Genomic DNA, 25,093 nt, shown 5'->3' with positions numbered 1-25,093 from the left:
TGCTGTGGCCAGGGAGTGCAGTGGAGGATGGCCCAAGTGCTTGGGCCCTGCACCCCATGGGAGACCAGGAGAAGCACCTGGCTCCTGCCTTCGGATCAGCGCAATGTGCCGGCCGCGGCGGCCATTGAGGGTGAACCAACGGCAAAAGGAAGACCTTTCTGTCTCTCTCTCTCACTGTCCACTCTGCCTGTCAAAAAAAAAAAAAAAAGTGCATGGAAAAGTATAATTAAAAGATAAGTTTTTGGCTGGCACCGTGGCTCACTTGGCTAATCCTCCGCCTGCAGCACCAGCACAACAGGTTCTAGTCCTGGTTGGGGCGCCAGATTCTGTCCTGGTTGCTCCTCTTCCAGTCCAGCTCTCTGCTGTGGCCCGGGAAGGCAGTGGAGGATGGCCCAAGTCCTTGGGTCCTACACTGGCATGGGAGACCAGGAGGAAGCACCTGGCTCCTGGCTTCGGATAAGTGCAGCGTGCTGGCTGTAGCGGCCATTTGGGGGATGAACCAACGGAAGGAAGACCTTTCTCTCTGTCTCTCTCTCTCACTAACTCTGCCTGTCAAAAAAAAAGAGATGTTTATTTTTTGTGCAAAGATTTTGAAATACATGCATAGTTTATTTAATAATATCAATTTTTTTACTAATTTTCTGAAGACCCCTTGAATGTCTAAGGGGTGTTCTGTCCTTGCCATCTGAGAGTCTTATTTTAAGAAAACAACCTTTGACAGTGTGTAGGAAGAGCCTGTGAAAATACATTGATTAAGTACTGTGTGGAATAGCAGATACTCCCGCTACATATGGAAGTGGTTCCTGAGTGTGTCATTTGGAACTCATACTAGAAAAGTGTTTCGATATACGCACGTAAAAATTCACAAGTGTTTTCCTGCACAAGCAAGTTTGGGAAGTATTATAGCTACTATGACGAAACAGCTATTTTTAAATTAAAAGGTATCACAGAGCCTTGAACGTTGAGAAGCCATTTTGTCATATGCAAGGAGGAAAGCCTTGGCAGCATCTCATGTGTTTATTTGAGCTGGGTGTGCATCTTGCTGGAACACGTCCTGGGAGAACATTCAAGAAACACCACTTGTTACAGCACTTGGCATTTACAAAGCCCTTCCCCATGCATGTGCTCATTTGCAGCTCACGAGATCAATGAAGAAGAGGGATGGTTGGGGCTCCATGTCCTTGTTTTAGAGATTCAGAGACAGATCCTCCAAGAGTTAATCCTGCCTACAGTCACTCGGATGGTAAGCAACAAGTAACTCAGGGTGCTGACTCACAATTAGCATCCTTCCCATGGTCCCATTGCATCGTCATGGTAGCAAAGCCTCACGGTTGGAAAGATACAAGACCAGCATCCCTCCAATCTGGTTCTTAGACCCAGCTCTCACACACACTCTGCTACGCCAGGGTTCCCTGTGAATGAACCTCTGTGTGAGAAAGTTGTCCAGTAAGCCATCAATTCGTGGACTTGTTTCCTTTGTTAACCAGCCCTTCTGATATGACTTTATGCAGGAAATTAAAAGCCCTCTGTGAGACTTGGATCCATGAGCATTTAGCAGGCAACGTATGAGCCATGAAAGCAGTCATGGGCAGCTGATTCAATCAAAGGAGGCTCAGTAATCGAAAATATAATTGCTTGCAATTTAGAAAGTCATTATCACACTGATGGATCTTAAAATTCACAATGCCATTAATTCTCCAACCCTTTCAGAAATGCCTGGTCATTTAACAGCCTGATTAATTCTCAGTACTAGTATTTATCTACAAGGTTTAGACTTAATTTTCTATTCACTCATTTGAAATAATAGTTTTGAGCTGCTCTCCATGTGTTTGCATTTGTGTCCAGAAAGCCATGAGGAATGGGAAAAAACCCTATATTTAAGGATTTCACGGTCTGTGCTGGAGACAGACCAAACAAACAGGCTGTCCACACAGTATGCTCAGTGCTACACCTGCAGGAACACAAGAAGCTTACGGATGGAAAAGGAGGCATCTCACAAGCACAAGGAAGCTGAGGACATCTTCTTGGAAAATTTGGCTCCAACTGAACTGAAGAGAAGGTAGGAGTTAGCTAAGCAAGCCTGGGCTGGAGTAAGAATGGCACAGGTAGACAGAAAAATATTTTCAAGGTCTCTGAAGTAAAAGGAACATGCCAGATATCAGTTTCCTAAGGCTCCATAATAAAATGCACCCCAAAATTCACTGTCTTGCCATTTTGGAGGCTAGAAGTTCATAATCAAGGTAGCACAGGTTGGTTCCTTCTGAGCATAATGGGAGAGAAATTCCACCCTGCTCCCTTAGCTCCTGGTGGCTTTCCCACAACCTTTGGCATTTCTCAGCTTACAGAACATATCATTCCAACCTCTGCTGTCATGATCAGATGGCATCTGGGGTGTGTGTGTGTGTGTGTGTGTGTGTGAGAGAGAGAGAGAGAGAGAGATCCCTGTACATATCTATTTCTTTATATGCATTTCCCTTGTTTTAAAAGGACACCAGTCATATTGGATTAGGCCACACTTCACCAACCTCATTTCAATTTGATGATCTCTGTAAAGACCAAAACTCCAAATAAGGTCACGTTGGGAGATAGTGGGGGTTAAGACTCTAATGCATTTTTCTTACAGGAATGCAATTCAACCTTTAACAGTCTGCCTTTTGACCCCCCCAAATCCATGTCCTTCCCACATGCAAAATGCAACCACCCTTCCCAATCTCCCCCCAAAGACTTATCACTCCAATACCATCTCTAAGGGCAAAATCTCATCCAAGCACCAAGTCAAAATTCCAAATAGCACCATCTCAATTATCCACCAAATCAGGCATGAGTGAGACTCACAATATGATTCGTCCCGCACCAAAATCCCTCTGGCTCTCTGTACATGTGAGAACACACAGTAAATTATCTCCTTCCAAAACGCAGGCTAGATATTCCCATTCCCAAAGGGCGTAAGGACAATAAGGAGATCTCTATCTCTCCTCTCTCTCTCTCTCTCTCTCTCTCTCTCTCTCTCCTCTCTCTCTCTCTCCCCTCTCTCTCTCTTTCTCTCTATTATCCTGTCTTTCAAATAAACAAAATAGATCCTCATAAAACAAAAATCATTCTTCAATTTTCCTCTTTCCTATCAGGGCCCAGCCTAGTCATCTCATTTTAACCTGATTACTTTCATCAAAACCCCATCTCTAAATAAGACCACAGTCTCAGATACAGCGAGTGAGAACTCTAAAACATGTCTTTTGGGAGTGGGCACCATTCAATCTGTAAAAGCATGCTTAAAGAAGTGAAGGGCATTCAGTGTGTCTGGGAAGCAAGAGTGGAAAAAACTGTAGTCAGAAGACCTGGTGAGAATCAGCCCTTAAGGCTTCCTGGTCTGGCCAAAAAGCCCATGAGAGTTTCTCAGGCATGGAAAGCCAAGACACTGTGGCAAAGAAATGTGCTACATGAAGGATCTCTGTGAGTGAGAATCCAGTGGAAAGAAGTGGTCATCAAAGAAGGAGGTTCCTTTCTCTGAAGGGAGGAGAGAACTTTCACTTTGCTTGTGGCCTTGTCTAAATACTAATGGAGTTTGTGGATTCAAAAGTCTTCTGTAGCCTAGGCAGCTCATGTCAAGAGCCTCGGGTGGTCACTGACGTCATAGATAAGAGTGTTCATTATTAAATTAACAGATAGAGTCACTGTGCACTAACTACCCCTGCAGGACTTTTGTCCTCAATGAGTTGTATTATGAGAGTTAATATCAAAACTTATTCTCAAAGATTTATTCCACTTTAGTGTATTAAGTGGAAGATATGAACAGCCCTTGTCGCTACTGTTGAGAAACATTTTTTTTTAATTTGTGCAAATTGTTGAACTTTTTACTTAGTATAGAGTTGGTCTTCTGTGTATAAAGTTAATCGAAAATGAATCCTACTGGAGAATGGGACTGGGAATGGAAGAGGTAGGAGGAGGGGTGGGAGGGTGGATACAGTGGGCACAATCATTATATTCCTAAAGTTGTACCTATGTAATGCATGAAGTTTGTATTCCTTAAATAAAAGGTTTCTTTGGGGAAAAAATAAAAAGACCTGGTGAATTGCTCTTGCGAGTTGACATCACTATCGGTGAATGTGGTATTGAGTTCCCTTTGTGTTAGCTTCAATTAAATATTCAGGAAAAGGATTGGTGATTAGGCCAAGGCTCTACCAAGGGTGAGCAGCTGAGGAAAGAGGAACTTAACAGTGTACTTGATGGCAACAGCAGAAGTTTGGGGGGAGAAGTTGGAGATGGGTGGGGCTGGTCATGTACATTGTGGTCTTAGAACTGCTTTCAGGAGGACCTGCGTTTTATTTAGCTCCGGCTGCAGAACCCATGTGGGTGGGGAACTTGCCCGAAGATTGATATGTTCTCTCTCTTAGTAGCAAAATACACAGGGGCCTGGAAAATTGCCTTTGGCGGAGGTTTCTGTGGCTCTATTTCTGTTTGACTTTTTCAGAAAATTAATGTTTCTTAAGGGATATCATATTTTTAGAAAAGAAGATTGTTTAAGTTTTTAATGATGTATTATGTAGGAATCAACATGAAAACAACCCTGAAATACAAGACCTCTATTGCCACTTCTTTATTTATTTATTTATTTTTTTAACAGGCAGAGTGGACAGTGAGAGAGAGAGACAGAGAGAAAGGTCTTCCTTTGCTGTTGGTTCACCCTCCAATGGCCGCCGCGGCCGGCGCGCTGCGGCCGGCGCACCGCGCTGATCCGATGGCAGGAGCCAGGAGCCAGGTGCTTTTCCTGGTCTCCCATGGGGTGCAGGGCCCAAGCACCTGGGCCATCCTCCACTGCACTCCCTGGCCACAGCAGAGAGCTGGCCTGGAAGAGGGGCAACCGGGACAGAATCCGGCGCCCCGACCGGGACTAGAACCCGGTGTGCCGGCGCCGCTAGGCGGAGGATTAGCCTAGTGAGCCGCGGCGCCGGCCCCTCTATTGCTTCTTAAAAACAGTTTTTTATCTAAAAAAGTTTTAGGTTTACAAAAAGTAGTGATGAAGATGGTATACAGAGAATTCCTGCAACACCCATGTCCTGTTTCTCCTCTTATTAACATCTCACTCTGGCATTATTCAGTTTGCTAAAATTAATGGATCATTGTTGCCACATTGTTATTCACTGAGGTCCACATTTTATTCCCTTGTTATTCACCTTAACCGAAGGCCCTTGGTCTGTTCCTTGATCCCATTGGTCTGTTCCTTGATCCCACGCAAGGCACACTACGGCATTTACTTGTCCAGAGTTCTTGGGCTCCTCTTGGCTCTGCCAGTTTCTCAGGCTTTCTGTCTGACACCTGGCGCAGTTTTGAGGAGTACTTGTCAGGTGTGTGGAAGGCTGTCCCAGCACGAGGATTTGCCTGCTGTCTTCCACAGAAAGAGCCTGGGGAGGGGTGTGGTTTAGGGAGATAGATCTCAGCAGTGTCATCACATCACACCCGCGGTAAGGTACGCATGCTCACCTCACCTGATCACCAGGGCTGTGGACTTGATCCCCACTGAGAGCACATTCCCTTCCCCCTGGAAGCCCCTCCCCTTTCCTGAAATACGCCAGTGGACAAAGTTCACGTTTAGAGAGAGGGACATGAGCTCCCCCTCCCCTACAGCAGAATATTGATGTCAATTATTTGGAAGCTTTTGCTTGGGAAATTTGTGCATTTCAGTCTCTTTTATTTATGTAGTCAATTATTTTTATCCATATCAACTTGTGGATGTTTATTTAATACTTTGGGATACAATCCAATACTACTTTATTTATTTTGTACTCAAATTGGCCCAGCTTTGTCCACTGGGAGTTCTCTCGGTTGGCTCCTGTGTCCGTTGTCGGGTCCCATCATCATCATCCGCGTTGCTTGTGTGCTTGTGTGTGTGAGTATGAGCGTGTGTCAAAGAATTCCTTACTGTTGGAAACTACAAGATTCTCCAAGCTTAGCTGAATATTTCCTGATCCAGTCCCACAGCCAGGCATTTTCTCCAAGGCCCTTGGGTTCCTTTCCCTGGAGAATGATGTTGGAAATCAAGCGTGGGGCTCTCGACAGATGCTGTTGGGATGTCATTGGCTTCGGTGTCTCAGCTGACAGAATCAGGAAATCACATGCGTGTATCCTAATCGGAGCAAATATGCGTTATCTCTCCATATGTAGACATTTTGTGAATCTGGATCTATTTTAAACTAAACATAAGTTCATACTGAGGTCTCCAGCTCTGGTGCATCACCAACTGGACCATCTAGCCTCATTCGTTGCTTATCTGTAACTTCCCATTCAGCTGTGAGGAATCTGGCCCCCCACCATCTGCTTTCCATTCATTTAACTGTCTAGTTCCAGTATAGACGTGTACAGACGTATCAGGATTGTTACTGCCCTATGAGAAATAACATTCCCAAACAGTTTGTGTAGGCTTTATTATTACAGACTTCCTCAATTCTTAAGTTGTTTATTATTTATTTAGCCTTTATTCTTACAGACCACCGAGTTCCCAAGTAGAATCTTCTTCCTCCACCTTCTTCGGAGTGTTATGAAAGCCACATGTTATAGAGTTAGATTGCTCTGTCACCGTATGTACTCCATCTTGGGATACCCTGATCTCCTAAGTGATTTTCTTTTAATTTGCATACTTTAAGAGTTACTCTTTGTATCTAAAGTTCTTCAGGTTTTGAAAACAAAACAAAACAAAACAAAATATCCCTATCACCATTATAGTGTCATATAGCATTTTTTTTCATATATACATATATAATTTTAGCATAGTTTTACCACCTTAAAAATTCTCTTGTGTTTTACCCATTCAACCCCTCAGAGACAAACACTGATCTGTTGTTAAAACCTGCTCTGTGGGCTGGCATTGTGGCTGAGCTGGTAAAATTGCCATCTGAGATGCCAGCATCTCATATGGCACAGGTCTGAGTCTTGGTCGCTCTACTTTATATCCAGCTCCCTGCTAAATGGCCTGGGAAAAGCAGCAGAAAATGGCCCAAGTGCTTGGGCCCTTGCCACCCACATGGAGACCTGGAAGAAGCTCCTGGCTCCTGGCTTCAACTTGGCTTAGCCCTGGCCCATTGTGGCTATCAAGGAGTGAACTAGTGGATGAAAGTTCTCTCTCTCTTTCTCACTCACTCTCACTCTCTCTCTCTCTATCTCTCTGTGTGTAACTTTGACTTTCAAATAAATAAATAAATCTTTAAAAAAGACATGTTCTATAGTTCTTCCTTTTATATAATTTTAGAAGATTTATTTATATATTTTGAAAGAGTTAGAGAGAGAGAGAGATCTTACATTCACTGGTTCACTCCCCAGATGGCTGCAATGGCTGGGAATGAGCCAAGCGAAAGCCCAGAGCCAGAAACTTCTTCCAGGTCTCCCATGCGGGTTCAGGGGCCCAAGAACTGGGGCCATCTTCCACTGCTTTTGCAGGCCATTAGCAGGGAGCTGGATTCAAAGAGGAGCATCTGTGACAAGAACCAGCACCCATATGGGATGCTGGTGTTGCAGGCAGCAGCTTTACTCCCTGCACCACAGCACTGGCCCCCTTTTACTCAATATTAATCCAATAATGTGCTCTTTTCTTCTGGGAACACTTTCTAAGCCCTGCAGTGAAGGCCCAAGACCATGGATAGTACCTGTCTTTGTACGCCTGGTTGGATGGTACCCTTCCCCCTAACCAGCTGCAACAGTGCTGGTGTGTGGCAGCTGCTTATTCTCTGGCAGACACAGCTGTCCAGGTGGTTTACGTTTTCTAGTCCACACTTGTCCCTGGGTCTGTGTGACCATCGCTTTGTTGCAATAAAAGGCTTAGTGTCGCTGCTTACAGGGCTTCCCTGGCTGCAGTCTCCACACAAGCTCAGCGCTCTCTGGAGCACCATGTGGCTGTCAATCAGAAGTCATTTTCATGTTTCTCACCAACCAGGTTGATGTCTCTTCCTCCTTAGCCAGGCACTTCGCACACACTGTGGCCATAGCTCCAGTTTGTGGTTCAACAGCAAAACCAGCACAAACTTCTTGTTCCTTCACCACAATGTCACGGATAGCTGATCTTAGCAACTTCAGCATACGATTGCTTTCATTCCTTACATCAGAGCTTCCACCTTCTCGCTGAAAGGAAACACTTTATGGCTTCTCAAGAGTATATCTCAATTGCCAGCTTCACTACCCTTGTGTTTTGGGGCCATTATTAAGTAAAATAAGGTGACTGGAATACAAATGCTGCATTACTGCAATACTGTCACAGTCAACCTGGTTACCAAGATGGCCGCCGAGTGGTCAGAAGCAGGCAGCGTGTTCAATGTGGGTGCCACACACTCCGGGAAGGATGGAGCCAGACAACACCAGACTTCATCATGCTACTCAGAATCATGTGCAATATGCTTTACTTATGAGCTGTTTTTATTTCTAGAATTTTCCAGTTACTATTTTTGGAACGTGATTGAATTGGTCAACTGAAACCCAGAATGCAAACCCTTGGATGAAGGGTGACTACTGAAACTGACGTTGTTCACTTATCAATGCACTCTCATGGTTCCTCCATGTTTCTGCATGACTTATTAGCTAATTTTTTAAATTTTGTTTAAGGAGTGCATCTTCATGCATTTAATGTATACAGATTTGGGAACATGATGATTTTTGCCACCTACCTCCCATACTCCTATCTTTCTTCCTCCTCTCTCTCTCTTTATTTACTTATTTTTATTTATTTGAGAAGCGGGGAGAGAGAAAAAGAAAACAGTAGAGCTCCCATCCTCTAGTTCAGTCTCCAGATGCCCCCAAAAGGGTGGGCTGGACTGGGATGGACCGAAGGCAGGAACTCAACTATTTGAGTCACCACCTTCTGCCTCCTGGGGCGCACATTAGCAGAAAGCTAGAATCAGAAGCCTAGCTGAGGCTCAAACCTAGGCACTGTGATGGGGTATGCAGGAGTCCCGAATACCACAACACCTCCCAGCCCCACCATTTATTTTTGATTCTTAGAGCTTCCATCTCTCGACATATGTAACACACTTATACTTTTCATATTCTCTACTGTCTCCACTATAGCTTTTTACATGTTAAGTATATTTATTTTAAATTCTCTATATGGTAATTCCAACATCTGCGTCACATCTGAGTCTAGTTCCAAGGCTTGGTTTATATTTGAATTTTTGTCTTAGCATTTGCAATGTCTTCTAATTTGTTGTTGAAATCCAGTCGTGCTGTATTGGGTACTATTGACCTGGGGTCCATAGGTAAGAAACTGTTCCGTGTTGGATGTGTGGTGGGACTGTAGGTGCCAGAGGCTTCAGACTCCCCACATGCTTCCTTGTGGTCTTTACGCTGTCCCAGGAGTCTTCCTCAGAGCCAGTCTGCCACCATGCTGTGCACTTCAAGACACCCATTCTTCAAGCATTTCTGAAAACACACTTGTCTCTGCAACCGGCAACCAGACGAGGGTGTTTATGAGGAGGAACTAAATTTAGTTGCCTCTGTTAAAGTTGAAGTGGCATTTCGAGCAACTACACAACTGATTCGAGGTGGCAGTTCCAGCCGCACGTAGAATGTGCCAACGCAGCAATGGGAAAGATGACCGTGTCAGCCGATTTCTTCCTCACCGTTGCTCAGGCTGGGGTCAGCCCAGTTGCTCTGGTCCTTGATCTTCTGCAAAGCACCTTGCATCATCTTCCCTTTGGGGCTTTGATGCCCAAAAGTAGAACGAGCAGCAGGTAGACATCTCAGTCCCAGAAGCCAGATTGATAAGACATAGCACTTTCTTTTCTATAATGTCATTTCATTCATTGTATTTCCGACTCAAAGTCTAAAATTTGGCTGATTGATTGGGAGAAAACTTAACTACTTTGTCTGTCTTTTTTGTTTTGTTTTGTTTTTTTGTAGTTCCCACTCACTATGGTTTGAGCATTAGTGCTGGAAGCATGGTTCCCAGTGTGCCAGTGTTCAGAGACGATGGGACCTTTAAGAGGCGGGGCCCAGTGGGTCCCTCAGAAAGGATGAATGTTGGCCCTGTGGCATGAGTTGTCTCTTGTGAGAGTGCATTGCTATGTGACGCTGGTTTGAGCACCCAGCCCCTCTGCATGTACCTGTTTCTTTTTCTGCTTCCTCATCTTGTGACCTAGCCAGGGAGCCCTCACCAGACCCCACAAAGACAAGATGACCTGACCTTGAACTTCCCACCTCCAAAACTGTGAGTTCTCTAGACCTCTTTTCTGTATAAGTAGCCAGCTTCAGGTGTTTTGCAATAGAAAGAGAAAACAGGCTAAGACATACCAAACACTTGCACAGGGGAGAAGAGTCTGATGGCGGGGGAAGTTGGAGTGGATGAGGGGTGGGAGACAGCACATTTGTCCCTGCCCCCAGGGGTCTGCACAGGTCACTGTGGTGCCATCCCCAGGTCCTGTCACCAGGTTCCCTTGTGCTTGGTGGCTTCTTGACACTCACATTTCACACTTGTGCTGGGTTTCCTTCATGAGCCTCTCTGATATCCCTTCTGGCCATTTCTCCAGTCTCCCTACCTCTGTATTGTTGCATCTGGGAAATGGTGTTCATGCCCCTTGGCCACAGCCCACAGATTCATTCTCTCTCTCTCTCTCCCTCCCTCCCTCCCTCCCTCCCTCCCCTCCCATTTCATTCTGTTCTCAGGAAGGGGAGCCCTGATGCCAACACTGTGGTCAAGACTCGGTTGATGGCACAAGTACTCTCTCTTTTAGGTTTTCTACAAAACTCTCTGTAAGCTAGCAAGTCCCTGTCTTGGGAACACAATAGCCAGGAAGTCCTATAGACCATGTTCCAATTTCTGCCCAGAAACAGGCAGTCTCCAAGGCAATGAGTCAGCCTACAGTGGTTGGCTTGCCTGGAGAAGGGAAGGAGGAAATGCAGGGAGCTAAGGGATCTGAATTCATTTCTCATTGAATTCATTGCTGCATCTCGAGGAGGCCGACAGCTCCCTTGCCAGTACACATGGCTTCTGTTCTGTTTACATCTTCAACTCCGAGGCTCTTAATTGTGATGAATGCCCAGTTACCCTGACATCAAATTCCTTGTGTTGGACTTCTGTCATTTAGGCAAGAAAGTGACCATCCCATACTGACAGGATGGGGACAGACCGATGTTTGTGTTATCATAATCCCAACAGTTCACTCACTCTCCAAGGGCTGTTTTGACCAGGTGTGCATCAGAGGTCATGCATGACACTATCCCACCAGAATCGGGCTTGTTGAACAAGGGGCCTTGCATGCATGCGTGATGGACCTCAGTGGGATCAATGCAAAGGACTCGTCACCGCTGGCTCCCAGTTGGGGGACAACAGGAACACTGGGTGGTAAAGCAAAGTTGTTAGCTTCAAAGAGAGAGAGCTAGAGGAGTGTGACAGGAGGTTAAGAGGATATTTTTCATCTTGCTTCAGCATTTCAGCTAAAACCTCGGAGCTTTTGAAGAGGTCTGGAAAGTACCGCATCCCTTAAGGAGATTTCCAGCATCCCACAGTGACCACAGCTCATCTTTCCAGCTGCCACAACCACATATAAGAAGGCCAGCATCTCAGGCCGGCGCCGCGGCTCACTAGGCTAATCCTCCGCCTGCGGCGCTGGCACCCTGGGTTTTAGTCCCGGTCGGGGCGCTGGATTCTGTCCTGGTTGCTCCTCTTCCAGGCCAGCTCTCTGCTGTGGCCCAGGAGTGCAGTGGAGGATGGCCCAAGTGCTTGGGCCCTGCACCCCATGGGAGACCAGGAGAAGCACCTGGCTCCTGGCTTCGGATCAGCATGGTGCGCCGGCTGCGGCAGCCATCGGAGGGTGAACCAACGGCAAAGGAAGACCTTTCTCTCTGTCTCTCTCTCTCACTGTCCACTCTGCCTGTCAAAAAAAAAAAAAAAAAAAAAAAAAAAAAAAAAAAACACCAGCATCTCAAGAGAGAGGGTTTTTGAATTTATCAGGCGGTGAGGTGGTGGAGACAGTTGCCAAGGTGAAGCAGGCACTTCATCTCTAGCTGAACACCTGCTCAGTTACAGGGAATCTCAGGATGCATCTCCAGGCAGGAGACCATGGGTTTCCTCTCCCCGGGAGCTGGGAGGAAGGCAGCACTGGGTGGAAGCAGCAACCTTAGTGTCCGTTGGAGCAAAGGGCCATGGGTTCCCAGGGGCCACATGGAAAGCCTGTGCAGCCAGCTTAGAAAGTCCCTCCCTAGTAGAACTGGCTGTCTCCCTACAGGAGGTTTTCAAACAGCCCAGGCTACCATTCCTGGGCAAGAGAGAGAGAGAGGAAGAGAGAGAGGGAACCATGGCAGAGGGCACGGAGCCACCCTAAGAGACCACTGGGAAAGGCCACAAAATAAAGCCGCTTCACACAGCTTCCCTTGCCTCTTTTCTCCTCGTCTGGCCCTTGGGATGCCCCAAACACCACTCCTGGAGGAGTGGTTAGACCTGAGAGGCAGAAAGAGAGGCAGGTGAACCGGACAGGAGATTAAAGCTGAATTTTAGATGGGTTGAAAGCCTAGAGTACTTACAAGTTGGGCAAATGCCCAAAATGACTGAGAAAAAAAAGAGAGCCGAGAGGGTTGCCTGAAGTTTGAGTGTAAGAAAAAATAAAAGGTTATCTCTCATTTCACCTGACCAAGGTCAGCCTATGTAGTCACCCAGGTACGGGGGACAACGGGGAACTACCTGGGAGGGGGATCACTAGAGAAATGATGACAGAACTCTGCCTATGGGGTGTCACGACTGGAGCGGAGGCTGGGACCCAGAGGCACGGGGGCCACCGGGAGCTGCAGAGTCGTCTTCCCTCTGCCGTGTACCGACCCTATGCCTCCAGTCTGGTCACAGACTTCTTTCGGGGTAACTAGGAGCTCCTGGGCCATCTGCCTCTCTGAATCCCCACGGCCACCCTCCAGCCCTTCTTCACCCTCTCCCTCTGCCTGTGAGACACGACAACCGCCTCCTGCAGCCCCACTTCCTGCCGTCTCCACTGGCACCGCTGCACTTCATCCTCTCATTTGACCCTAGCCAGTTTCTGAGAAAGCGAGGACTCCTTGAAGTCCTTGGCCTGTCACTCAACCCTGCCTGCTCTATTCCTAACCGGATTCTTGTTGCTCGCCTTCCGGCCCTCCCTCTCACAAGTCCTATCCAGCTACACTTCTGTGCCTTTGCAGATTCTACTTAGCAGGCCAGTCCCACTCCCTTCCTCAGGACCAACTCCTAGTCACGCTTCAGTGCCCACTATTTAAGTCCCCTGCTCTGTTTGAAGTCTTCACGTTTCTTTGGGGGCTTGGTGAGATTTTCTTGCTTTTTTTGTTTGTTTGTTTGTTTGTTTGTTCCCTGGCTGGTGGTGAATCATGAGATTAGCTCAGGCTTCTGTTTCAACAGCTAGGACAAGGGGCAGAGGGGGAGCTGCCACTCACATCCTGTGGGCAGAGGCCGCCACCGAATGTCACATCAAAGATCTCAGTTGCGGTGGGCACATTTGCATGAGTGCATGGGAATAGCTAAGACTTGGGTCCTGAGGTCTCTGTTCTTCAGCGTGGATCACTTCCATTTCTCTAACTCTAAAGAGGCTATGACCACTGGCCCACTCTTGTCTTTCCAACAAATAATACATGCATCTAGAAACTAGTAAGATTAAGGTTAATATGTGATGCTGCCTTCAATTAATCGTCTCCCAGAGAAAATTCAGCATGAGAGGTCTGTCTCTGCCTCTGCAGAGATATCTCTGGGTGCCAGGCCCATGAAGAGTTTAGGGGTGCTTCTGGGACCCATGAGGAATGTTCCCAGGGCACAGTTCCCTTCCCGCTACATCAATGAGACCTCGGTCTGAATCCGGATCCTCTGGGGTGTGCATTGTGAGCTGAGTGACTAAACTTCTGTTGAATCCATTTCCTCACCTGTCTGCAGAATCACTCACGGTTATTAAAAATCGCGTATACGCCTTGCGGCGCCGGCACACCGGGTTCTAGTCCCGGTCGGGGCTCCGGATTCTGTCCCGGTTGCCCCTCTTCCAGGCCAGCTCTCTGCTGTGGCCCAGGAGTGCAGTGGAGGATGGCCCAAGTGCTTGGGCCCTGCACCCCATGGGAGACAGGATAAGTACCTGGCTCCTGCCATCGGATCAGCGCAGTGCGCAGGCCGCAGCGCGCCGACCGCGGTGGCCATTGGAGGGTGAACCAACGGCAAAAAGGAAGACCTTTCTCTCTGTCTCTCTCTCTCACTGTCCACTCTGCCTGTCCAAAAAAAAAAAAAAAAAAATCACGTATAGAAAGTGCCATATGCGATGTCCAGCACAGAGCTGGAATATTTTCTGTAGCTTCCTGTTCATGCTCTTCATGAATTGTCACTTGAATCGGAACGGCCTGAGATTAGTTGGATAGACACGTATGTAAATGACTTTAAGAAATAATGGAGTGAGCACAAAGACTTTAGTAAAAAAAGAAATCACTTCAATGTTATTTATATGAGTGAAAAAAAAATTAGAAACATCCAACATTCTGCAATAAGAGAATGATTAACTAGACTGTTGCATAGCCTTTAAACCAATTCCAGAAAATAAGATTTAAAGACATAGAGACAAATCCACAGTAATGATAATTTTTGAAAAACAGTTTAAAATTGTGGGCAAAATGAATGTTTTTGTTTGTTTGTTTAAAGGCGTAGGTGTATAAAGATACTTCTGTAGAAAATGAATGGAATGATGGCAAGTGTGGTGGCGATTAGATCAGAATTTGATAAAACTGGGTATTTCTGTCTTCATCTTTGTACCTATCTGAACTTTTAGCTTCTTCACAATGACCGTCTTGAGTGTGACAATGAGACACGGGGCTGGAATTGAGGCTGGCAGCTAGGATGCCTGCAGCCCTTATCAGAGCACCTTAATCCATCCCTGGGGATGGTACCCCCATGACCTGACCACCACCTCATCACCACTGCCAAGAAAGCAATTGACATGTCAAGCTGACCTTGTCTCTATCTGACTCTCCTTCCTTCCTCCCACCTACCAGAAAACTTGTCCCACCTCAGGCAGGGCCTCAGTGGCAATGAGGGAAGGGTAGGGAGGTACCGATTCCCAGAAAACTTTTCCAAGGAAATTGAATCTCTTGGTCACAGAGGAGCAGATTTTTTTTTTCATGGAAATACGAGTAAAACTTTTATATGAAAACATGTATTTTATATTATGCCACTACGATGTAGATCATATCATAGAGATCATGTGGGAATGCAATTGTAGTGGGCAGATTCTGTGACTTGCTTAGTGTCTAATTTATCTTGATGCACACAGCTATGAATCATTTATTTTCACAGCTGTGTACTCTTCTGGTGAGTCTCAACTCTAATTCATGTATACACTTTATTTTATGGATTTTTTTGCAGCTTTTTACTATGATATGAAATGATATCTTGAATCAGCCCATAAAGAAAAATGTATTGTGAGTATAGACTTAGGAATAAAGTAAGAGGGATTTTTAAGCATTTGAGCCTTCAAAATAACTAGGATACATTAAATCATTTCCCAAAATTAATTTATACTCCCAATAACCTCTTAGGATGCTTCATATTTGTCTTTGTGTTCTGCTTGTTTACATTGATATCTCCAAACTTTTTCCTTTCCAACTTTTGTTCCAACATAGAAGGGAAATTTGTCATTGAGGCCGCCTTTACCTCTGTGGGTGTGAAGTGGCTGTTCCCACGTTCGTGGGTCGTGTGCTGGCCCTCTTGGGAAATGCCCTGCAGAGAGCTTGCCCCATTCCTTTCTGTAACATTCTTATTTTCTTTCTGGTTCATTAACAACTTTGCCAAGTGCTTTGTCAGCAGTATGTGTTGCTACTATCTTCTCCAAGTTGGTAGCTTTACCTTATTGAAGCTTGATGAGCAGTAACTATTAGTTTTAATGTAGTTAAATGTGTAATTCTTTTTCATTCATTTTATAGAAATTTACTTATTAATTTATTTTCATTTTATTTGAGATACAGTATGAAGGAAAGAGAAGAAGAAGAGGAGGAGGAGGAGAATGAGAAAATAGGAAGAAGATGAAGGAGGAAGAAAAAGAAAAAAGAATGGAAGAAGAGGAGGAGGAGGAAGTGGAGGAGGAGGAAGTGAAGGAGGAGGAGGTGAAGGGGGAGGAAGAGAAAGAGAAAGATGGAGGAGGAAAAAGGTGGGAAGTGTGGGGTTGAGGACTCCTGGCACTCCTGAGCAATTATCCCTAAGATCTGAAAACCGTGTTCACATAAATCCTGCACGTGAGTGTTCTTAGCAATTTTGTTCACAATAACTAAAAACGGACATCACCCAGATGTCTCTCAGTGGTTAAACAGTGGTATCTCCATGCCACGGCATAGGACTTTGCAACAGAACAGAGAAAGTTACTGACACACTGGGACCTTGGAGAGCTCTCAAAGGCATCATGCTGAGTGTAAAGAACCAAGCATCACACTGCATGATTCTGTTTCTGTAACATCCCAGAAACCGCAAAACGATAAAAGACGGAGAACAAATGAGTGGCAGCTGGGAGTTAACGTGGGGCGAGGGAGGGGCGTGGCTGTGGCTGCAACATGTCCGGGCTGGTAGCAGGGCTCAGCCAGTGTCTGTGAGCCATGTAGCCCTCCGTTGCCAAGCTCCCCACTACCATCAACCCCACGGACAACTTCCTTCCCAGGAGCGCCCTGGGCTTCGGAGCAACATCACCACCGTCCAGCCTCTGAGAGTCTGGGAAGTTAGAAGGAATGAAAGGAAAGAACTGAAGTCCCAGTTCTAAAATAATATTGAACTCTGCCATCGGCGATTCTGAGGAGGCGGAGGCAACCGCTGCAGACTAAATCTTAGCCCACAGCAAAATCCTGCTGCCTGCATTCAGAGACCGCACGGCCTTCAGAGGACAAATCTGCTTTATTTATTTACTTTCCAGGAGTTCGAACCCTTGAGGGGCCACAGTGCTGGGCGCATTCTGTGTCCAATGGCCTTTTCAGGAAGTTGCTTCTGGGATCGGCATGAACTGTGCCGGCGTTCCCATGAGCACCAGTGACCTTACCCTGGATTGCCCTGGTTTGGTTGGGCTCATGGCCGCCAGTCACTATGCTGTCCTTCGCTCTGCACACATAAGCACATCTCTTGTAAGGCCTCCACAAAACACATCAAACACCAGAGTAGGAGGAAAGGTTTATTGTTGGGTGGGGGAAGCCCGGTGAGCAGGTGGGAAGAGGGCCAGAGAGTAAGAGAGAGAGACGGATCAGGTGGGAGACAAGCATGCTGGAAGCAGGTCCTGTTACACCTTTGCCGGGGGGCAGGGCCGTAGGAGCAGCGAATCCCAATAGGGTGGCGGTGGGGCTGACACCTGTGGTTGGACCCAAGCTGACTGTGTAAGGTGGCAACGGGGGCCAGAGCCCAAGATGGTGTCCGGGGCATAGATGGTGCCACAGATAAGACGGCACCATTTTACTAACATCTCTAGCCCAGAGTTCAGTTCCATCTTCTGCATCAATAGTTTCTAATAGAAGAAGTGCTTTGTGCTCTCTTTGGTCCCAGATACCTCGCTTATAATGCGCCACAGCCTTCCAGACACATCTGCCTTTTATTTTTCTTTTTAAGATTAATTTATTTATTTGGCAGGTAGAGTTATAGAGAGAGAGAGAGAGAGAGAGAGAGAGAGAAGGTCCTGCATTTACTGGTTCACTCCCCAAATGGCTGCAATGGCCTGAGCTGAGCTGATCCGAAGCCAGGAGCCAGGAGCTTCTTCCAGGTCTCCCACATGGGTGCAGGGGCCCAAGCATTTGGGCTGTCTTCCACTGCTTTCCTAGGCCATAAGGAGGGAGCTGGATCTGAAGTGGAGCAGCCGGGACTAGAACCAGTGCCCATATGGGATGCTGGTGCTGCAGGCAGAGGCTTAGCCTACAGCACCAACCCTGTATTTGTGTTTTAGAAGTCCTGCTCTCACAAGCCTCCACAGGCTCCAAGGTGGCAGAAAGAGTGATTTCTTGTAAAAATCAAAAATGCCTAGGGATGCTTTCAACATCCGTAAAATGCAGTGTACTTTAAATAATGGAAGCTTGCGAACTTTTGCTCACCAATATTTTTGCTGTTATCTGACTCCCCAGCTTAAGGCTGATGAGGAAATGCTTTCATGGCACCTGAAGATAAGGCCTCGGTCATTCTCTAATCTGTGACGCACATGCTGTGTGCCAGTCCTTAGACTGGCTGGCAGGAAGCAGTATGGGGAGTAATTAGATGCTGGGCAAGATGCTGGTTAAGATGGCTGCAACCCGTTTCAGAGGACTTGGTTCTGTGCCTGGCGCTAGCTCCTGACTCCAGCTTCATGCTAGACCCTCCAGACCCTGGGAGGCAGCAGTGGTGGCTCAGGTAATCAGGTTACTACCACTCACATGGGGAGCCTGGATTGCATTTGAAGCCCCCAGCTATAAGTCCTCAGCCTGGCAGGGCCCAGGACCCTGGCAGACAATTGGGGAGTAAACCAATGGATGAGAGCTCTCTCTCTCTTTCTTGTCCTATCTCTGCCTGACAAATAGATCAACGACAACAAAATTTCAAAGCCAACATTGTGAAAGCACTGGTCCATTCACAGAGTTGGGAGGAGGGGTGGTCCATTGAGAAGTTCACTGAGAAGATGGGGGAGGGTCAAGCACTCTGACGGGTGGGTCAATCCATCCAGAGGCTGGGGGCTCACACACTAGGAATGTTCTAGTCCATTTAGGGGACTGGAAGTTCAACACTTAAGAGGTAAGACAATGCATTCAGAGTCTGGGGCCTCAGCTGCAAGTTTCTAGAAATTCCCCCTAAGAATTAAACACATAAATAGTACCTTTTTCAGCAATGAGTATCATTCAAGAAATAACTTAGCTCTTTGGCCATAGAAAAATCTGCATTAAATAACCATCCATTTGCCTTGACTGATTTTTCTAGAGCCTTAAAAATACAGTGAAGAGCAGTTACTTGAAAAGATGTTTTTGATACAGCATAAAATTAGAATAGCAAATTCCAGGTGACAGGCCATCAATTCACAGTGACAAGCTGGGCAGTGATCCTGAAGGCTTGGTCTCCGGCCCTGGCTGAGCGACCCCACAGCCAGATTGCGGGCTGAATCAGATTCTCTCACGCTGCAATCTGAAGATCAGCGAGATGCAGTGCTTGGAAATGGAAGGATTTGGGAGGTTGAATGTGGCTTAGGCCCTGACTCTGAGTTAGCTCGCGTCAGGTTGGGCTGCAGGAATCTTTGGAGTGGCTTGTGTGTGACCCTTCCTGGAGCCTGGGAGTGCAGCTCGCTCTTTGCAGCAAAGAGAAGTTCACGAGTCCCAGGAGCATGGAACAGGCTAGTGTCTACTAGGTTCCAGCAATTTATCTACATTATCTTTCAATCCTGACATGGTAGTGACGAACCCATTTTATAGATGAGATGACTGAAGTTCAGAGCGAACTCCAGAGCCCCCTGCTGGCAAATGATGGCATTTAATCCCATAATCCTGGGCTTTTTATCATCACCCTTAGATCAGACACAAAATTGGAGGGTTACAAGGATGCAGAGAAGGAAACACATTCAGAGAGAGGGGAAGCTGGAAGGAAACGTATGAAAATGGTAGGAGTTGTTACTCTGATGGGACTTAGAATTTCTTCTTTCTTTTCTGCATTTTCATAATTTTATTTAATATACGCTGATAGCAAAATGAGATCACAGAACAGCTCCCAAGAGCATTTCGGGAGTCGGGGACTTCACTGGTGTCCATGCCTAGCTGTGCCTCTGAGGCTCGGCTTGCACCTTTTTCCTGCTCCCTGGGAAAGATCTCGTGCACAAGTCACCTCACTCCGGAGGCACAATGACGGGTTCTCTGCTTCAAAGGCGCTGTGATTTAATCACCACTAATCGCTGCCCCCAGAGATCTGCATTTTCCATCCCTCGGATTTGCTGTCTCTCAACTCAAACAGCTCAGTGAGTCGTTAAGCAAGTCAGGATAATAGACATCCGACCACGAATAACCCACCTCTCTCCCACGTGCCTCTCGTTATTTTCCCTTGTGTTGATTGATCGTGCTGAAAATGCTGCTCTCACCTCTCATTATGCTGTGCAGAGTGTTGATGAAGACTCAGGGAGCTCAGTCCCTCTCCTGCTTAGAATGAAGGAGCTACCGCTTATTCGGCATCTACATTAGGCCTTGAGCTCGCGGCTCTGAACACAGCGTCTCATTCATAACAGGGAGGGCAGAGCCCTGCACTGCCATTTCTCAGGCAGGAAGACTGAGGCTGAGGGAGAGGATAAACAGGGTGCCGCGGGTGACCCTAACACCACCGCTGCATTCTCAGCCCTGACGTCAGGTGAACAAGGTCTTGCCAGCCTGCTCTGGCCCTGACCGTAACCTTGGACAGGTGGCTCATCTTTCCACAGCCTCAGCTCCTCCATGTCTAGTGCAGGGAAGAGCAGCAGCAGGGGTGGCCACTGTGGCAGTGCTGTCCGTGCATCTGCTGAGGTCTGGATATGTGTGAATGCATCTCCCGGGGGCGGGGGGCTGACACCTCACTTCATAGTGAACGACGGAAGGTGGAAACTTCATCCAGCAATGGTGCTTACATAAGTTCTCCAGGGCGGAGTCTCCGTGGCTGGTGGCTGCACAGGAGAGGGGGCAAGACCAGGGACACACACACATGAGTTTCCTGTCTTGCCATATGATGCCCTGTACCACCATGGGACACCATTGGCAGGAAGTCCATGCCAGCATCAGCCCCTTGACCTTGAGCCTCTAGAACCATGAGCTAAATAAACCTTTTTTTTAAATGTTACCCAGCCCCTGGTGTTCTACGATAGTAATGACAAATGGATGCATAGAGTACAAGGATGCTTCAGAAGGTTCATGAAAAATGCAGTTGCAGGGAAACTTTATTTTGGTGCCCCAAATTTTGAAATCTGTGCTTACAGGTGGTCTCTAGGTAGTCCATGAAAACGTGTATTATGAAGAAACTATGCCTGGATTTCAAAGTGAGCTTTTCTCTTTAGATTTTAAAGATTTATTTTTTATTTGGAAGATAGAGTTACAGAGAGAGGGAGAGACAGCCACACACACACACACACACACACACACATGCACACAGAGAAATGGGGTGGGGGTAGATTTTTCATCCATTGGTTCACTCCCTAAATGACCACAGTGGCCGAGGCTGGGCCAACCTGAAGTCAGGAACTTGGAACACCACCCGAGTGGGTAGCAGGGGTCCAAGCATTTGGGCCATCTTCTGCTGCTTTCCCAGGTGCATTAGCAGGGAGCTGAATTGGAAGTGGAGCAGTCAGGACACGAACTGGCGTCCATAAGGGATGCCGGCATTGCAGGAGGTGGCTTAATCTTGGGTCACAATGCCAGTCCTGACTTATCTTTTCCTAAAACTAGTATCTATTTGAAAGGTAGAGACAGAAAGAGAGGGAGAGAGACAGAGAGTGTGTGCTTCCCTTTGCTAGTTCGCTCACCAAATGCCTCCAAGAACTAGGGCTCCACCACACAGAAGTCAGGAGCTACAAACTCAATCAGGGTCTCCCATGTGGGTGGCAGGGACCCAACTGCTCGAGCCATCACCTGCTGCCCCCCAAGGTGCACAAAAGCAAGAATTTGAAATCGGGAGCGGAGCCGGGCTTCAAATTCAAGGACTTTGGTGTGGGATGTGGGTGTCCTAAGCAATGTCTTTACTGTTGGGTCAACCACCTTCCATTTTCCATGAACTTTTGACAGTGATATTAAAATGTTCTGGGGCAGGCATTTGGCACTGCAGTTAAGCTCCACTCAAGACTGGAAAGTCCAAGATCAAGACATGGGCAAATCTGGGGTCTTGTGAAGGTCAGTTTCCTGGTTCATGGAGGGCTCCTCCCAGCACCCCACATGGTGGGGAAGGCAGGGATGTCCTCTGGGTCCCATTTATAAGGGCACCGATCCCTATCCGAGAGCCCTGCTCTCTTGGTCTGATCATCCTTAATGGCCCCACCCACTAACACCATTGCTTGGGGAATAGGATTTTAACACAGGAATTTAGGGGGTTAACGGATATCCAGACCATAGCACTTACAGAATTCTCTTATTGATGCTTAAATTTGTCAGTGGATTCTCTTGAGTGTTTAGTAGATAGCAAATTGTCTGCAATGTGATTCTATTTTTCCTATCCAATATGTAGACTTCTGTTGTGAACCAGTTTTTCATGAGGTTGGTCTCTTTGCAAGTCTCCCGTTCCCTATGTTAGAAAGGAATGCTCCGCCGGCGCCACGGCTCACTAGGCTAATCCTCCACCTTGCGGCTCCAGCACACCGGGTTCTAGTCCCGATCGGGGCACTGGATTCTGTCCCGGTTGTCCCTCTTCAGGCCAGCTCTCTGCTATGGCCCGGGAGTGCAATGGAGGATGGCCCTGCACCCCATGGGAAACCAGGATAAGCACCTGGCTCCTGCCATCGGATCAGCGCAGCGCACTGGACGCGGCGGCCATTGGAGAGTGAACCAACGGCAAAGGAAGACCTTTCTCTCTGTCTCTCTCTCTCTCACTGTCCACTCTGCCTGTCAAAAAAAAAAAAAAGAAAAAAAAAAGAAAGGAATGCTCCAATACTTTCTCGCCACGGGTGGTGCCCTGGGGCTCCAGGGCCCTCTGGGAGCTGCCTTTCCTCAGGCTGTGGGTATTTCCTTTCAAGTTTCCCTGAGGTTTGCTTTTTATTTTATCTCATCCTTTAATTAGGAATGGGTGTTGGGTTTCTTTCTCTGCCTTCTTGGTACCTGTTGAAATGGTTACAATTTTCCCCCTTCAATTAGCTGATGCCATTTCATTTGCAGTGAAGTTGAACATTCGTGGGACTGTGTCTATGGAATACATTTCTAACAAGTGCATGTTAGTGTAGCAGCCAGATAAACATGCTCCCAAGTGGGTATTAGGGAGGGAACTGTCTCCCCATCTACCTGCTTTGCCGCCACACCTTGCCATTGTCCTCACCTTAGGCTGCCCCACTTAACTGTACTCAAGACATCGATGGGGTAGCATTTCCTAATGGGCAGAGTCCCCAAGGATGGCAGGTCGTCCCAGCCCTGTGCCTTCTCGGTCACCCATTGTTCTGTGTGCAGAGGCAGTGAGCAGAGCTGTTGGTCCTACCGTCTCCCTCTTCTACTGTCTGTCCTGCGAGGCTACAACTGGACAAGACGCAGCTCCAATGGCCCCCTTGGGACTGATCAGTCATCTTCTGCCTTCTTTTTGATTGACGTCCTTTAGGTGGCTTCAGCTGGGTGTCTCACTTCAACCCAGGCTTTTCAGAGGGCCCTTCGAAGCTAGCAAAAACCTGCATGCTGGGATCCATTTGATCACTGTCCTTGTGGCTGTCCCTCTAGGACTTCTGCTAGGAAAAGCTGGAAGGGCAGGGAATGGGTGCTCCTGGGTCTCCCCCTGTCAAATACCAGGGGGTCTAAGAGATTCTGGAGTCAGGTGTTATAGTGAGTTGAGTAGTATTCTACAAAAAGGCGCTCTCAAGTCCTAAACCAGGTGCCTGGGAATGTGACCTTATTTGTATTTGGAAATGGGATTTTTGTGGATGGAATTAGTTTAAGTATGCGGGGAGGAAGCCATCCTAGATAGTGGACCTTAAGTTCAATAACTGGTGTTACTATAAGAAGATGACAAGACACAAACAGACGAGAGGGGAAGCCGTGTGGAGGAGGAGGCAGCTCCAAGGCAGAGAAGTCAGGTGGAGCCAAGGAAGGATTTTCCCCCAGAACTCTCAGAGATGTGCCAAGCCAACATCTTGATTTCCAATTAGTAGATTCGAGACTAGTGAAAGAATAAAGTACTATTGTGTTTTTTTTTGTTATTATTTGACAGGTAGAGTTACAGACAGTGAGAGAGACAGAGAGAAAGGTCTTCCTTCCGTTGGTTCACCCCCCAAATGGCTGTTACAGTTGGTGCTGTGCCAATCCGAAGCCAGGAGCCAGGTGCCTCCCCCGATCTCCCATGTGAGTGTAGGGGTCCCACGCACTTGGGCCATCCTGCACTACCCTTCCTGGGCCACAGCAGAGAGCTGGACTGGAAGAGGAACAACCAGGACTAGAACCCTGTGCCCATATGGGATGCCAGTGCTGCAGGCAGAGGATTAACCAAGTGAGCCACAGCGCCGACCCCTGAAGTGCTGTTGTTTGAATCATCCATTTGTGGTACTTTGTTCAGGGGAGTCCTAGGGAGCTAACGCAGTTTGTTAAGCATGCAGGCATATCAGGGCAGTGGGGCTTGCAGCACAGCGGGTTAAACCACTGTCTGGGACCCTGACATCCTACATTGGAGCGCCTGGGACCCAGTCAGGCCTCCACTTCAATCTGCCTTCCCGCTAATGTGCACCCTGGGAAGCCGTAGATGGTGGCTCAAGTGCTTGGGTCCCTGCGTCTCATGGAGGGGACCTGTATGGAGCTGCTGGCTCCTGGGTTTAGCCTGGTCCAGCCCTGGCTGTTGAAGGCATTTGGGGAGTGAAACGGGAGCTGGAACATAGTCTCTCTTTCTTTCAAATACAATGAAAGGATATTTATAAACTTTTTAAAGACAGGTGTATTAGGTTTAATGTTTAAACAGATCTAGTTTCGTTTGGAGAATCTTTCTCATTACCATAACATAAATACCCACATTTTAGAAATTAAATGCAAAACTACGTGACTATTTAATAATAGAGAAATTTTGGAAACCATTTAAAACTTCTGGCTAAATGGAACTGGCTAAATAATTCATTACATCATCCCTGAAATATATTCTAGAGCTGTCACAAAGGGTAATTATTAAAACCAACAACATCTAAAAGAAGATATTTATGTTAGAATGTTAAGTGACAAACAAACAATACAAATTTCTATTTGGGAGATGTATAATTATGTCTGCATATTTACAAAGGCTGCAAGACTGTACAAAAAAATGGAAATGATTCATAATAGAACAATGGGATTGCTTCTAATTTTAAAATTTTTCTGAGATTATTATAAAATCGTTTTCATCATGATTTTAATTAAAATTCAGTGACTCTTTTCTTAGGAGTAAAAAATAGTTGTAGAACAATTGTGTAATGAAGCAAAACATGTCCAGAGACTTGCCAAGAGTTGTAGGTGATTAATCTCAAAAATTAACTGGGAACAAACG

The 25,093-nt window shown here is 46.8% G+C and overlaps 1 long non-coding RNA gene across 1 annotated transcript in view; it reads left to right on the top strand.

Annotated features, from left to right (window-relative positions):
* The window catches only part of LOC138850216 (uncharacterized), a 222,428-nt gene extending 197,561 nt beyond the window's left edge, over positions 1 to 24,867 (top strand). Inside the window, exons 3-5 of the long non-coding RNA XR_011389909.1 lie at positions 1,137 to 1,243; positions 1,846 to 2,059; positions 15,943 to 24,867. This is a non-coding gene — a long non-coding RNA (uncharacterized lncRNA). The remainder of the gene's footprint in view (positions 1 to 1,136; positions 1,244 to 1,845; positions 2,060 to 15,942) is intronic.
* The last annotated feature ends 226 nt before the right edge of the window (positions 24,868 to 25,093 follow it).

This window comes from Oryctolagus cuniculus, chromosome 6, assembly GCF_964237555.1.
Source record: "Oryctolagus cuniculus chromosome 6, mOryCun1.1, whole genome shotgun sequence".
Lineage (NCBI taxonomy): Eukaryota > Metazoa > Chordata > Mammalia > Lagomorpha > Leporidae > Oryctolagus > Oryctolagus cuniculus.
The sequence above is the reverse complement of the archived record's forward strand: the minus strand, read 5'-3'. Positions and strand labels throughout refer to the sequence as shown.